The 16,971-nt window shown below is 36.4% G+C and overlaps 1 non-coding gene across 1 annotated transcript; it reads left to right on the top strand.

Annotated features, from left to right (window-relative positions):
• The first annotated feature begins 720 nt into the window (after window positions 1–720).
• On the top strand, window positions 721–827 carry LOC141710333 (small nucleolar RNA R71). The gene has a single exon (XR_012570859.1). It is a non-coding gene; the product is annotated as a small nucleolar RNA R71 (small nucleolar RNA).
• Window positions 828–16,971: the final 16,144 nt, after the last annotated feature.

Here is a 16,971-nt window from a genome sequence, read left to right as displayed (position 1 = left end):
GGTGGTCGATTCAATAAGGCATTAGCAATTTACCCTATTTGGTTCTCCAGAGTCTTGATAGAAACAACCTGGATTTGGCATATAAGAGCCTGGTTTTTGCACATAAGCCGCAACTCCTCCAATTCAGATTTTTCATTCGAAGATAGACATGCACCATGAGTTTGTTATTGAAGTTGGAGTTGTTGTCTTGGTGCAATTTGTTGCTGAAAACTAGGAGGGTTGAATAGCTTATTTCCAAACTGCTGGAATGGCTGTTGCATCGCATTCTGATTGTTGCTCCAGCTGAAGTTAGGATGATTCCAGTTGTCAGGATGATAAGTGTTTGGAACTGGTTGCTGCGATCTCTAAAAGTTGCTCACAAATTGAGCTGATTCACTAGATATAGCGCATTGCTCCATCGCATGCGAACCTGCACACAACTCATAAACTCTGGTTATCTGATTAACACCATAGTTAGCCAGAGAATCGATCTTCATAGACAACTCCTTTAGTTGAGCAGTGATAGCCATAACTGTATCCACTTGAAGAACTCCTGCTACCTTGCCCTGTAGTAATATCTGAGTTGGGTACTGATATTCATTAGCAGCCATCAGTTCAATTAGATCATAAGCTTCCTCATAGATTTTTTCCCATATTGCTCCACTTGATGCTGCATCGAGCATGGGTCTTGACTGTGCTCCCAAACCGTTATAGAAGTAATTGATGATCATCCAATCAGGCATTCCATGATGAGGAAACTTCCTAAGCATCTCCTTGTAGCGCTCCCAAGCTTCACACAAAGATTTTCCCGTTTGGTGCATAATTTGAGTAAGAGCATTCCTGATTGCAGTTGACTTTGCCATAGGGAATAATTTTGTGAGAAACTTTTGAGCAAGATCTTCCCAAGTAGTAATCGAACCAGCTAGTAGAGAGTGTAACCAGCTCTTTGCTTTGTCCCTCAAAGAGAATGGGAATAGTCTCAGCTTCGCAGCATCTTCGGAAACATCGTTGAACTTGAAGGAGTCACGGATCTCAATAAAATCCCTAATGTGCATATTGGGATCTTCTGTTGGAGAACCCCCAAACTTGATTGAATTATGCATCCATTGAATTATACTAGGCTTGATCTCAAAGGTATTACTTGTGATAGCTGGCCTGACAATGCTAGATTGAATGTTATTGATCTTGGGTTGAGAAAAATCCATCAAGGCTTTCGTTCGTGCTGTTGGATCTTCCATTATAATGAGTATCTAAAGCACAAACAAATAAATCGTAAAAGTAAAAGAATCTGAGTCACTGAACTTTAACGACCACTGATGACAAGCACATAAACTAAAAATTAACACCGAGTCCCCGACAGCGGCGCCAAAAACCTGTTAGGACGTTAACACGTGCTAATAATACACGCAAGTATACGCGTTCGCAAGTAGTATAAGATATAAATCAGATGCATTCCCACAGAGACTGATTTAGGTTAAGTTCAATTTATGCACCTATACAACAATGTATGGTTATTGCTCAATGCTAAGACAAATAACAAGTTGGGTTTGGATTGAACTAAGAGATTATACTAAATTGCATTAACTAAGAGAATTGAGGTTGAATTACTTATATGAGACAAACATGGGATTATAACTTCAATAAATATGTCATTCAATAGCCTTTTCATTCTTAACCTTAGCATGTGATGGAGATGACACTAATCAGATAACACGAAACTAGTAAACGTCAACTTTCGTTGTACGAATACCCTACTACCAAGCATCCACAAAAGAGATAGAAGTTGAATAGACACCAGTTATGCTTAGTCCTTATATGTCTATAAGAATTGAAAACATAATGGTTTAATGCGCAAGTCATCTATCGTGATTACATAGGGCCAGTAAGATGGTTAAAATTACCTACGAATCATGCATAACAATACATGAACCTATGCTAGCATGGCAAATTCTAAATCTCTATATTTATTTTCGCTTCAATAGAGACTAACACGCTATCTTATATGTTAGCTACACACATAAGACGAATAAGCACAACCAATACTAGGATATCAATCAATCACCACACACCAAGATATTGAAACAAATTAACTATAGAAATCCATAAGTAAATCAGTTAGAACCCCACGATAATGATTAGTTCATAATCGAACTCATCATCACCATGGGTTCCAATGAAAGCATGATAATAAACAATATAAGAGTTCTAGGGTTCAAAGATAAATAAAAAACAAGCATCCAAGTATCAACTATATTGAAAAAAATAAGAGTCTTCTTCTCCGTAGCCTTCTCGTGTTCTCTAGGTCTTCTTATTGCTCTCCCAGGCCTCCTTGCTGTTAAAAACGTCTTTTTATTGGTATATATAGGCTCCAGAATGACCAGGACTCTCAAAATCTTCAATTTCGACTAAAATCAGGATTCTGGGGCAGAAACTGTTGGATTTTAATCGCAGCGGAGGCATGGTAAAACACTTTTACACACATTAAATCCAAATAAAAGCATATAAATAATGGTAAAAACGTAGGGATCGATTACTAACCTTTAATATGCGATCCAAGAGCAACGATCGGAGATCCTTAGCAGCTGCTCCTCAAACGTGAAGCACTCCACCGGTATCCACCAAGAAAATGACGTTAAGGAGGAGGAGGAGGTGGAGAGAATTAGGTTTTATAAAATTTTGGCATTAGTGGGTTAGAATAAAAATAGGGTTTATAATAGTATATTTATAGGCAAAATTTTCAGCTGAAATTTTCCCATAAATATTATTATTATTATCCCATTTATTATTCTCATTAATAATTAAAACACCTTTTAATTATTAATCCTTTTTCTAAACACTTTAGAAATAATTCTCTCTCTTGATTTAATTTCCAAAAAATTAAATCCTTAATTAATAATATTAAGAACTTTTCTTAATTAATTTATAATCAATTAAATCTCATTTAATCAATTATTAAATTTGCCAATTAATTATTTATTTCACAAATAAATAATTATTAGCCATTATTAATTAATTCTTCTACCATTAAATCATTCTCTTTTTATGGTGTGACCCTGTAGGTTCAATATTAAGCCGGTAGTAGAAATAAATAATAATAAAACTATTTTATCATTATTTATATAAATTCTCTAATTTATTAAATATGATTAATTAATTAATCACATTTATTCTACATCGTGAGGGATACTTCTCAGCATATCGCGACTATCCGGATAATACAAATTCACTGCTTAGAATACCAAGAACCTATTCAGTGAATAGTTACCGTACAATAAACTCCTTCTACCCTACAATGTCCCGATTAAATACAAGGCATGGATCTCGTGTCAAGCCTATCTAATTTAATCACTTGCTTATAATTTACTATGCGTAGTTCTATGCAAATTAGAAACTCCTTTCTAATTTCATTCACTCTGGCCAGAGATTCCTGAACTAGCATAAGTGGATCAGCCTTGAACATTTGCTTCCTTCACTGGAAGGGGTAGATCCTTTATTGATCATACACTATCTTCGTGTACAAATTCCTATACCCAGTAGAGCCCTAATAATTGTCCCTGGAGACTAAGAACTAAACCAAAACATAGTTCAGTGTACACAAGATGACTACGATGACCTCAAGTCTAAGGATACTTGTACAACTATCACTATGTGAACAACTGTTGACACGTGAGTGAACTCAATCAGTTGTTCAGCTGTGCGAGTCATGTTCAGTGAACTTATTCTATAATAAGCACCTACATACTAGCTATAGTGTCACCACACAAATGTCTATGAGAAAAGACATCCTTCATAATGAAGCAAACATAGTATGTACCGATCTTTGCGGATTATTAATTACCAGTTAGTAATCCTATGATCAGGAACTATTTAAGTTTGGAGTTATCATCTTTTAGGTCTCACTATTATGATCTCATCATAATCCATAAAATGCTTTACTCTAAACTATGGTATATCTTATTTAAACACTTAAATAGATAGAGCCCGTAATAAAAACAAAACAAGTCTTTTATTAATATCAATGAAATTAAAACAGATTCTACAGGAAGTTATTCCTAAATCCTAATACATGATTGGACTTAGGACATATTCCTTTCAGAAACCGGACGTGGTGTTAGGTCACACACACTGTAGAGGGGGTGAATACAGTGTAAAGTACAATCAAATCAAACTTTAATATCTCAAGTAACAGAATACAAACTTTATTAAAACAATAAACTCTGTTACAGTATGGAACTGTTACCTCTCAGTGATGAACAAATATCACGAGAGCTGCTAGGGTTACTATGAATAATCTTCTCGAATATGATAACACCTATAGTGTAAACCCTATATCTGTGTTTATATACTACACAGTTACAAGATAATCACTAATTGATATGGAATATAATTCTGCTTTCTAAAATATATCAATCAGATATCTTTTCTTCCAAGTATTCTATTCTTCATAGAATTCCTTCTTCATGCATATCTCTTCTTATGCTTATCTCGATCTTCTTTCCTTTAATCAGCTATTGTCCTTATCTGAATGTACTTCAGCACTTAAGTTCTGATATCCATCTTCTGATGATTATCTCCTGATAATATAAGTACTGATATCCTTAAGTCCTGACTTCCAGTAAGTACTGATTTATCCTATTTAAGTAAGATCTGAAAACTAAACATAAATCATATTAGCCATGACATTATCAAATATATCCAACAATCTCCCCCAACTTGTAAATTAGCATAATATACAAGTTTAACAAATATTTGATGATGTCAAAAACATTAAGTACAAATGCATGAGAATTAGACTAGATAACTATAACTTACAGTCCTTAAAGCTTTACCAATATTTAACTTCTGATAACAGCTTCAGTCTGTACAAATATCAGAATTTAATCAGTTGTAGATCTTGACTTGGCTTCATCTTCTAATCTCTCTGATGTCAGGAGTTGTTCTGAGATAGTTCTTCAACAAACATCTCTCAGCATATCTAAGTTCATCAATCATTCTCCTTTTAACATCTTTAAGCTCTGCATTATCTTCACCAATTTGAAAGATTGCAGCCCTGAGATCATTAATCTTTGCTTTTCTTATATCCTGATCCAGTCTGATCAAATAAGCTTTATCAGATTCAAGATTGAATTCCACAGACCTGTAAGACTTAACAGAATAAAGCCTTTTCTGTCTCTGAATCTGATCCTTTAAATAGTTTGCAGCACTTCCTGTCAATCTGTCATCCACTTGAAGTAAGAATAGTACATGCTCCAATTCTTCAAAATACTTCAATGAAATGGCATTTTGCCTTATATGATAAACCCTACCATCTGTCATGAAGTACAACAAGATGTGTTCTTTCAAGTAGGTATGGTAAACCATTTGTACAAATTCCAGTTGATTCAATCTCTCAGGAGTTGCTCCAATACCTGGTTCACTCAAGGAAGTTGGATCATTGGTAGTGTTCTGTATTCTTCTTTCATCAGCACTTCCCAATCCAGTTTTATCTCTTGCTTCCTTTCCAGTAACTACTCTTGCTTCAAAACCACTTGCAGCAGTCTTCAAAGGTTGAGTCTGTTTTGCTTTAGTGAATCCTGGTAGGAGTGTCTTTGGTCTAACTTCTGATATCAAGTTAACTTGAGCTATGTCAGAGGTTACTTGCTTCTTTGGAATATCAGAACTTACTGTCTCTTGCCTTTGATTTTTGGAAGTGTCTTTTTACCAGAAGCTTCAGATTTAGATGTGACTTTATCTGATTTAAGTCTGGCTTCTTCTTCCATTAAACTCTCCAAGTCCATTCCTGGATTTTCCTGAAGAAATAACTGTCTTGACATTTCTTCATCAAGATCTAAAAGTTCATCAGAACTTATCCTTTTACCAGTAGCAGAACTAATTTTTTTCCCAGTATCAGAACTTGTCCTGTGACTTGTGATTTCAGCTTTTCTTGATGAGAAACCTCTACCTTGACTATGACCTCTACCCATTCCAGAGTTTCCTTGATCATCCTTTTCATCATCCTTCCCTTTCAGTGTCTTGCCAGTCTTGTATTTGGACTTAATTACTTTCTCCCCCTTTTTGGCATCAGCAGGTAGTAGAAGAGAGACAAGCAATTCCACTGAGGCTTGGATTTCAGTAAGTTGAGATTGCTGAGAAGCTTGATTTTTCAGAATATCATCAATCTGAGCTTGTTGTTTCTCTTGAGTCTTCACAATATAAGCAATCCTATCAAAGGTAGGTTGGAAGAACTTTTTCTTGTCAATTTTCTGAATTTGGTCCTGTTTGATGAATTCTTCCTGAATCTTGTGTAGCTCTGCATGAGTAGTTGAATGGAGACCTTGTAGATGTTTAGTACTCAATGCAGTGACTCTAAGCTGGGTTTTGAAATCATCAGAAATTAACATTTCATCAGCTTTTGTCAAGTGCTCAGCAAGATGCTTTGCATTTGGAACACAGGAAACTGAGTTCCATTCCTTAGTCCACTCCTGTCCTGCAGGAGTTTCACTCCAAGGCACTGGTGCTTCTCTGGTAACAAACTTCTTAACAAGTTCAGATTTAAGAATAGTTTGTTGAGGAGCATGTCCTGAAGGACCTGCTTCATCAGCATCTATATTTGGAGCAGCATCACCAGTATCTCCAGCATTTGTAGCATCAGAACTTACAGAATCAGTATCATCTGATAAAACAACAATGTGAGTAGCAATGGAGGCTTCAGCATCCTCTAATTGCTGATCTGGTTCTAAGTTCTGATCAACAGCCATATCCTAATGCTCGCCTATATTCTGATCATTAGCATCGAGATGCAGAGAAGGTGTAGAAGAGAAGTCTGAATTTTGAGCAGCATCAGTAACAGGTGTTGTTGATGGATTAGTTGTTGTTGGAGCTTCTAGGAGAATTACTTCAGGCACAACCAGGTTCTGAACATCAATTTCAGTACTGGTGCCTGTATTAACAGGAGATACAGACTTTTGAATAGGAGACACAGATGGTGTGTTGGCCTTTTCAGGAACAGCTTCCTGATCTCCTTCCTTAGCTGCTGCTTCTTCATCAACTGAAACTGGCCTTTTTGCCCTCTGTTTCTTGTATCTCTTTGTAGATATGGATTCCTTGGGAGTTCCAGGAACAATCATTCTTCTAAGCCTCTTGAGAAGCCTAGATCCCCCAATTTCAGAATCCTTCTGAGAAGTCACTGTCTCAGCTTCTTGGACAACAGGTTCTGATGCAGAAACCTGTTCCTCACTGTCAGACTCATCTCTCAAAGCAATCCTCCTTCTCTTTTGAGGTGTTTGAGGAATAGTCTTTGTCCTCTTAGGTTTGGAAGATGAAGGCTTCACAGTAGGTGCTGAGGATGAGGGTTGAACTGTCTGTGAAGTGGAGAGATAGGATTTGATATATTGCCTAAGGGTTGGTTGAGTAGTATGGGTGGTAAGGGCTGATGGTTGTTGTGGTGTGTGGGAGGTGTTTGTTGGTTGAACATCAGGATAAACAGATCTATAGGAATCAAGATCAGCATTTACTAAGATCTGTTTCACAGACTGAGGAATCTGTAAAGGTCTAACCACTGGTTTCTTAGTGTCAGCATTTACCAGGTCATTAAAGTAACGTTTTGCAACTTTAAAAGGTGAAGTTAAGGTACTGGTTAGTCGAGGTTCATCAGTACAAAAAGTATATATAAGTTGACAGAATCTAGCAAAGTAAACAACATTCCTATCCTCTGTCATCCAATCCCCAATAAAACCTATTATAGCCGTTGCAAAATCAAAATGAGTTTGGTTTATAATGGCATACCCGATGTGCTGACTCATTATGGGGATGGCATCAAAATTCGAACACTTGTTCCCAAAAGCTTTAGTGATGCAGTCGAAGAAGAAGCTCCATTGCCTTCTGATATGAGCCCGTTTCAACTGCCCAAGCTTTGCCAAACTCTGTTCATACCCCAAACTGGCCATTAACTCCTGAAGAGCTGATTCCTCTGGAATTGAAAAAGTAAATCCTTCTGGGAGATGTAGAGCCTTGCGTATTGTACCAGGAGTGACTGCATATGAAGAATCACCCACTTCAAAAACAATACTAAGAGTACCATTTGGACCACCATTATCAAAGTTTTCAGTCCTCCTAAGTGTCAGAACTTGTTGGCTTGAGAAGACGGAAGGTTGGGTCAATGCATACCCGATTTCACTGTGTGCAAGAAGATCTTGCACAAAATGCAATTCAGACGGAGCTTCAGCATTATCAAGAATTGCAGCATAGTTGTTTGGAACAAATTTAGCTCCATCAATGATCAAATCCTTAGGTGCCATGAAAATAATCGAGATGTAAAAGTGCCTGTTAGGTGTTTGATAGAATGTCTATATGAAAAAAAACGTTAGAAGAGAAAAGACAGTAAAAGCAAATAGAGAGAAAAAGTATGAAAGGAAATAAAAGATTAAAAAATCCTCTCTCTATCTTACTTGTACTTTTGAAAAAAAAATGTAACCGTTGGACACCTGTCAGACATGCAGTAAAAATGAATAGTTAATGGGCACGAGAAAATAGTAATCATTACTTACCCACTTGCAGTTTTTCAAGGAAAAAAAAACCGTTCCACTTACCCAGTTATTCCATTAATCAAGGTGAATCAGTTTTAATTCAAAATTGAAACTATTCCCACTTATTTAATTATTTTTCACTGCAACATCAATATTCTGAAAAAAAAAATCGACTGAAAATGACCATAATAAATCGGACGAGCAAGTACTGATAAAATAAAATCAGAACTTAAGTTAAAACAAAATTTATATGGTCATCAGAATATGAATATGTATCACGATTTATCAATACATTACAAAATACCTCAGAGACAAGATATTGAAACAAAAACAAATTTCATTAATATATCAAGAGAATACATTCATGAAATTTAAATTACATCAGAACTTGTACAAGTTTCCCTAAGCTGCTAAACCTAACGTCAACAGCCTTAGTCCTAGCTCAAGAAGCAGGGCAAGGCTAATGATGAAGAAAAATAGGAAGAAGAAAATAAATTATTTCTTCTTCCTACTCTCGACAAACAGAATAGCGAGTCGAATGATTCGCTCTTGCTGGAGGAGAGCTTCCAGCCTTTCCTCCTCCAATCGCTCCAGATGGCGATGGTAGTCCATGTAGAAGAACAGGAGGTGTGTGAGTACCTCCTGGGGAACGGAGTCCCATATCTCATCAGGAATGGCAGTGACGTGCCATTCCTGCTGCCAATCGGCACAGCTCAGCTCCATGTTGAATGTGTCGTAGTTCAAAAACATATTGTAATTGACCATGGTGTTTTTGATAGAAAAAGTATGAAGGTGAGTTTGTGATAAAAGATTTGATGGGAAGGCTGATGTGAAGTGGTTGTTTATATAGGCAAGAGAATGCTAGGAGACGCAAAGAAATTTAATGCTGACAGGTGGAATTAATTCTACCTCGTCTCCCCAGACTTGGAAAAAGAAAAACATTCATTGGAAAAAGAAAACATGGATTAATGTGCACAAGAAGCAAGTAAAAGTTGACTGTTCATGTACGAGTACCACTATCCCTAACTATAGTGACTATTAATCTTCCACTTCAACAGTATTCAGGTTTAAACTGAGACTGTTGTCAAATTTTATCCAAAAATAAGTCAAGTAAAGAATCAGACTGTAATATCAGAACTTAGACTTATATCAGAACTTAACAGTCATCAGAACATAATTTCTTAACTCGATAAAGGAATGCCTATTTTAGTAAGTCCTCACACAAATTCTGATTTATATTCTTCAGAACTTAATCATCAGAACATGCAATCAGAACTTGTCCTCAGAATTTGTGCAATGTGACACAATGACTGTTCATCTAAAACAACATAGATCCACACAGTGATTTTCATCATTCATATGGAGTGGTTAGTGTGTGCATTAAGCTAAATATCAGACAAAGAGAAAAGTCTGATTCACTTCAGTAATCTTAGAAATAAGGCATAACTAAAACTTTACTAAAAACCTGTCAATATTCTGAAACCTACTATTGAATGAATTCATGCTTGAGTCCACCTCAACTATTTTGTGCTAATTTTGTGCATCTTTTTAAATTCTATTTTACAGTGGCTTCTCAGTGTAAGTGAGTCACGACTGCTTATCAGAATTTATGCTATTATCAGAGTATTTCTCCAGTAATCATAGAGTGTGAAAAGTCACCAAGAAAATATTTTATTTGCTTTTCTGATGCATATTACTTAATACCAGCAATGCACTTGGGTCTTCCCTTCCACATTTTTACTCTAGATCTCAAAGGAGTACCTGATTTTTAATCCTTGTTTCTCTTTCTTTTTCTTTTGATAAGTGAGGTTTATCAGCACTTAGTACATTCAACAGATTTACTAGCATCAGAACTTAACAGATGAGTAGCATTATTCTAGTTTGTGACTTAGTAATAAGATAGATAAAGTAAACTCAACTAAGCTCAATTATCAGAATTTGCTTGTGTCAATAGATTTCCACAGAAATAATTACTTCTTACATGGGATCCCTTGTTTATTGAAGACAACTAGGTCAGTATCTAGCACAGTTATCCTCATAGGATTGAATAGTTACCTAAACAGACATATCACTATCAGAGTTTAGAAACATTGATCAGACAACAGTCAGTACTTAAACATATTTTTCAATTAAGCACAGAATACACAAAGAGATTAAATTCTGTAAATACTGATCATAAAGTCTGATGCAACAGAACAAAACTAAGCAGATTTAGAGAAAGAACCTGAAACCATTCCAAGTTCATTTACCAGTCTTGTAAAAGTAGCTTCACACAATGGTTTTGTGAAGATATCTGCTAGTTGTTGATCTGTTGGAACAAAGTGCAATTCCACTGTACCTTCATCTACATGTTCCCTGATGAAGTGGTACCTGATGCTGATGTGCTTTGTCATAGAGTGTTGAACTGGATCACCTGTCATAGCAATAGCACTTTGATTATCACAGTAAATAGGGATTTTGAAATATGTTAACCCATAATCCAGTAATAGATTCTTCATCCAAAGAATCTGTGCATAACAGCTTCCTGCAGCAATATATTCTGCTTCTGCAGTTGATTTGGAAATTGACTTTTGTTTCTTGCTAAACCAAGAAACCAATCTGCCTCCAAGAAATTGGCAGCTTCCACTTGTGCTTTTCCTGTCAATTTTACAACCTGCAAAATCTGCATCTGAGTAACCTATTAGTTTAAAATCTGATTCTCTGGGATACCACAATCCCAGATCAGCTGTTCCCTTAAGATACTTGAAAATTCTTTTCACAGCTGTTAAGTGAGTTTCTCTTGGATCTGCTTGAAATCTTGCACAAAGACAGGTAGCATATATGATATCAGGTCTACTAGCAGTTAGATAGAGTAGAGAGCCAATCATACCTCTGTAATCAGTAATATCTACTGATTTACCAGTATCCTTATCCAGTTTTGTTGCAGTGGCCATGGGAGTGGATGCACTTGAACAATCTTGCATTCCAAATTTCTTCAGCAAGTTTCTGGTGTACTTAGTTTGACAAATAAAAGTGCCTTCTTCATTTTGCTTGACTTGAAGGCCCAGAAAATAGCTAAGTTCCCCCATCATACTCATCTGTTACCTTGACTGCATCAGTTTGGCAAACTTCTTGCAAAGTCTGTCATTTGTAGACCCAAAAATGATATCATCAACATAAATCTGGACCAGAAGTAAGTCCTTTCCATGGTTGAGGTAGAACAGTGTTTTGTCTATTATTCCTCTGTTGAATCCACTTTCCAGAAGAAACTGAGCTAAAGTCTCATACCATGCTCTGGGAGCTTGCTTAAGTCCATAAAGTGCTTTATCAAGCCTGTAGACGTAATCTGGATGTTTGGAATCTACAAAGCCTGGAGGTTGTTCAACATATACTTCCTCCTCCAATTCTCCATTAAGAAAAGCACTTTTCACATCCATTTGAAAGACTGTAAACTTTTTGTGAGCAGCATAAGCCAAAAATATCCTTATGGCTTCTAACCTAGCAACTGGTGCAAATGTTTCATCATAATCAATTCCCTCCTGTTGAGAATATCCTTTTGCAACCAACTTTGCCTTATTCCTTGTAATTATGCCATCACTGTCAGTTTTGTTTCTGAATGCCCACTTTATACCAACAACAAATCTATTCTTTGGTTTTGGCACTAGGGTCCAGACTTTGTTTCTTTCAAATTCATTTAACTTTTCCTGCATTGCTTGCACCCAATCAGCATCTTGAAGAGCTTCTTCCACTTTCTTTGGCTCTGTCTGAGAGAGAAAAGAATTGTAAAGATATTCGTTTGAAGTACCTGTTCTAGTTCTGAAACGTGCATCAGGATTTCCAATTATCAAATCAGGTGTATGTGATTTAGTCCACTTCCTTGTAGATGGAAGGTTTTCTCTAGAACTGGATGCTCCCCCATGATCCATGTTGTCGTCATTTTCATTCTCTGATGCTCCCCCTGAAACTATGCTCTCTGAGTTGGATTCTTCAGAATTTAGATTTTCAGAACTATCAGAACTTGGCTTATCAGAACTTGATGAGCCAGATGTATGTTCTGATACTTCTTGAGATATGATATGTTCTTGAGTATGCTCCCCCTACATAGGTGCATCTTCCTTTGGCGTAGTTACCACAATTTCAATAACATCAGAGTTTAATCCATCAGAGTTTACAGTATCAGGACTTAGACTGTCAGGATTTTCAGTATCAGAATTTGAGTCTTCATTTTCAAATCTCAGCTGATCATGATCAATAAAATCTTCAAGACCAGTAATCTTCTTGTCATCAAAAGAGACATTGATAGATTCCATGACCACTCTTGTTCTCAAATTATAGACTCTGAAGGCTTTTGTGGAAAGTGGATATCCAACAAAGATTCCTTCATCAGCTTTTAGATCAAACTTGGATAGCTGTTCAGGATGAGTCTTGAGAAAAAAACACTTGCATCCAAATACATGAAAGTACTTCAGATTTGGCTTCTTTTTCTTCACCATTTCATATGGTGTTTTTCCTTGCTTGTTAATGAGTGTTGCATTTTGAGTAAAATAAGCAGTCTGCGCAGCTTCAGCCCAGAAATAGGTTGGAAGCTTTGCTTCTTCAAGCATTGTACGTGCAGCTTCAATGAGAGTTCTATTCTTCCTTTCAACAACTCCATTTTGCTGTGGAGTTCCAGGAGCAGAAAATTCCTGCTTAATTCCATGGTTTTTGCAGAACTCTTCCATTATCAAATTATTGAACTCAGTGCCATTATCACTCCTTATGGTTTTCACAGAATCTTTGACCAATTTATCCAAATGTTTGACATGATCAATCAAGATAGATGCAGTTTCACTTTTTATGTGTAAGAAATACACCCATGTGTATCTGGTGAACTCATCCACTATGACCAACGCATATTTCTTCTTTGCAATAGACATGACATTCACTGGACCAAATAGATCAACATGTAGTAGATGATAAGGCTCAAGAATTGATGATTCAGTCTTGCTCTTGAATGAAGATTTTCTTTGTTTGGCCTTCTGACAAGAATCACAAAGGCCATCAGGAGCAAATACTAACTTTGGCAGTCCTCTCACAAGATCTTTCTTGACTAGTTCATTTATATTGTTGAAACTTAAATGAGAGAGTTTCTTGTGCCAATTCCAGCTTTCTTCAATTGATGCTCTACTCATCAGACATATTGCAGAACCATCAGTACTTGTTGAAAGCTTAGCTTCATAAATGTTACCACGCCTGTATCCTTTCAGAACAACTTTGCCTTTAGCTTTACTCACAACTTCACAGTGTTCTTTAAAGAAATCAACATGTTAACCTCTGTCACAGATTTGACTTATACTCAGCAGATTGTGTTTACGTCCTGAGACCAGAGCTACTTCTTTAATGATGACATTCCCAAGATTGATATTGCCATATCCCAATGTTTTTCTAATGTTGCCATCTCCATAAGAAACACTTGGGCCAGCTTTCTCCACAAAGTCTGATAACAGGGCCTTATTTCCAGTCATATGTCCTGAACATCTACTGTCCAAAACTAGAATATTTTTCCTGTTGCCCTGCAATCACAAAGACTACTAATGATTAGTTTTAAGGACCCAGACTTGCTTGGATCCTTTGGCCTTATCAAGTTTGTTAACATTTATAGCGGGTTTAACATCAGAGTTTATGTTAACAATTTTCTTATCAGAACTTACACTATCAGACTTTGAATCAGAATTTACACTAGAAGGAACAATGGAAACTTTCTTCAAAGAAGGTTTTATTTGATAATAATCATAGTACAAACTATGATATTCCTTATAAGTATAAATGGAATGCCATAAACTACCACAATGAAAACAAGGATTTTGTGGTTTGTATCTAACAGACTGACTCTTAACTCCTGACTTTGAAGGTAAGGAGTTTATGTTCTTATTCTTCCTGCAACAAGAAGCCAGATGATTAGAACTTCCACAGTTATGACACGTTTTCCTAGGAGCTTTAGGAACAGGCTTGTAATTATTGCTTTTATTCACACCTTCATTTCCATTCCTATTTTTCCTAGGTGATTTTACCTTGTTTGCATTCTTAACATCTTTCAGCTTATGCTTAAGCTGCTTCTTAGTCATTAAGCCTATGTTTACTTCAGCTGTCTTTTCCTGTTTTAGTTTGTCAGAAGTTAATTCCACTTTAACTTCTGATTTCTCATTATCAGACTTTACAGTTACAAACTTAACAGGTTTTAACTTTGATTTTTGCTAGACAACAACTGGCTTAATTTCTACAGTTCCTTTATCATTCTTATCCTCTCCATAACCTAAGCCCTCTTTCCAATTTTCACTACTTAGCAAATTTTGAGTTGTTCTGCCAGAGTTAGTCCAAGTCCTGATAATCTCTCTTTCCTTTTCTAACTCAGTTTTTAGAGATTCATTCATTTTTAGCACTTCATCCCTAACATAAAAAGCATCATCTCTATCCTTCTGAGTTTAATGGAACATAACTAACTCTTTTTCTAAGAAATCATTTCTTTTCTTAAAAGCAAGATTTTCAGAAGTTAATCTTTCACATGTTAAAGTTTGATCTCTATAACTAACAAACATGGTTTTAAGATATCTTCTCAACTCATTAATATCATCAGTATGAAAAGCATAAGTAGTCTGAGGTACCTTTATTTCAGCAGCTTCAGAACTGCTCTCAGCACTTTCTTTATCAGCATTTGCCATCAAAGCATAGTTCTCCTCACTTTCAGAGTCTGAGGTGTCTGTCCAGCTTTTCTTCTTTGTGACCAGAGCCTTGCCTTTGTCACCCTTCACTTTCTTGCAATCAGGAGATATGTGGCATTTCTCACTACAGTTATAGCATTTGACATTGGTATAATCTCCTCCATCAGACTTTCCTCCTCTGCCCTCAGATCTTCTGAAATTCTTTTTATCAGAACTTGTGCCTTTCCTGGAAAACTTCTTTCCCTTCCTGAACTTCCTGTATGCAATCTTTGTGATCCCTTTCACCATAAGAGCACACAGCTTCATCATCTCCTCATCAGCATCAGTCTCAGGCAAGCTTTCAGAATCTGAGTCATCATCACTTTCAGAACTTGATGACTCAGTATCAGACTTTGTGAAAAAAGCTTTACCCTTGTCTTTCCTTGAGGTAGCTGCCTTGGGGGATTCTTCTTCAGCCTAAAGAGCAACTGCCCTTAACTTTCCTCCTTTCCTCTTGCTTCTTTGTTCCATCTCAAGTTCACGAGTCTTGAGCATTCCATAAATTTCATCAAGAGTTGTTTCATCAAGATTGTAGTTGTCTCTTATTGTTGTTGCCTTCAAATCCCAGCATTCAGGAAGAGCTAACAGGAATTTAAGGTTTGAATCTTCAAGATCATACTTCTTATCAACCAATGACAAATCATTCAAGAGTTTGATAAATCTATCATATAAATCAGTCAATGACTCATTAGCCTTTGAGTCAAAGTGTTCATACTCTTGAGTGAGTATTGTCTTCCTGTTCTTCTTAATTATATCGGTTCCCTGACACCTTATTTCTAGAGCATCCCATATCTCCTTAGCAGTCTTGCAGTTAATTACCCTGTTTGACATTACATTATCAATGGCACTATGCAGTAAGTGTCGTACCTTAGCATCCTTAGCAATTGATGCTATATCTTCAGCAGTATAATCACTCTTCTCCTTTGGTACGGTCTTTGCTGCTTCACCTGCAACTGCAACAACGAGCTTGGTTGGTTTGTGAGGCCCTTCCTTGATTCTATCAAGATATTCTGGATCTGTTGCTTCCAGGAACATGGTCATCCTCACCTTCCATATGGGATATTCAGATGGTCTCAGTATGGGAACTCTGATGGTCTCATACCGACTTTGAATTTGTGTCTTTGGTGGTTCTTCAGTTTTGGTAGGCTTAGTTGGAGTTTCTGTGTCAAACATGATTGTGTTTGGATCTTTAACTGTATGTGCGTTAACAGATAGGCTCTGATACCACTTGTTAGGTCACACACACTGTAGAGGGGGTGAATACAATGTAAAGTACAATCAAATCAAACTTTAATATCTCAAGTAACAGAAAACAAACTTTATTAAAACAATAAACTCTGTTACAGTATGGAACTGTTACCTCTCAGTGATAAACAAATATCACGAGAGCTGCTAGGGTTACTACGAATAATCTTCTCGAATATGATAACACTTATAGTGTAAACCCTATGTCTGTGTTTATATACTACACAGTTACAAGATAATCACTAATTGATATGGAATATAATTCTGCTTCCTAAAATATATCAATCAGATATCTTTTCTTCCAAGTATTCTATTCTTCATAGAATTCCTTCTTCATGCATATCTCTTCTTATGCTTATCTTGATCTTCTTTCCTTTAATCAGCTATTGTCCTTATCTGAATGTACTTCAGCACTTAAGTTCTGATATCCATCTTCTGATGATTATCTCCTGATAATATAAGTACTGATATCCTTAAGTCCTGACTTCCAGTAAGTACTGATTTATCCTGTTTAAGTAAGATCTGAA

This window comes from Apium graveolens, chromosome 2, assembly GCF_009905375.1.
Source record: "Apium graveolens cultivar Ventura chromosome 2, ASM990537v1, whole genome shotgun sequence".
In the NCBI taxonomy this organism is placed as follows: domain Eukaryota; kingdom Viridiplantae; phylum Streptophyta; class Magnoliopsida; order Apiales; family Apiaceae; genus Apium; species Apium graveolens.
This window is presented reverse-complemented; position numbering and strand designations above follow the sequence as displayed.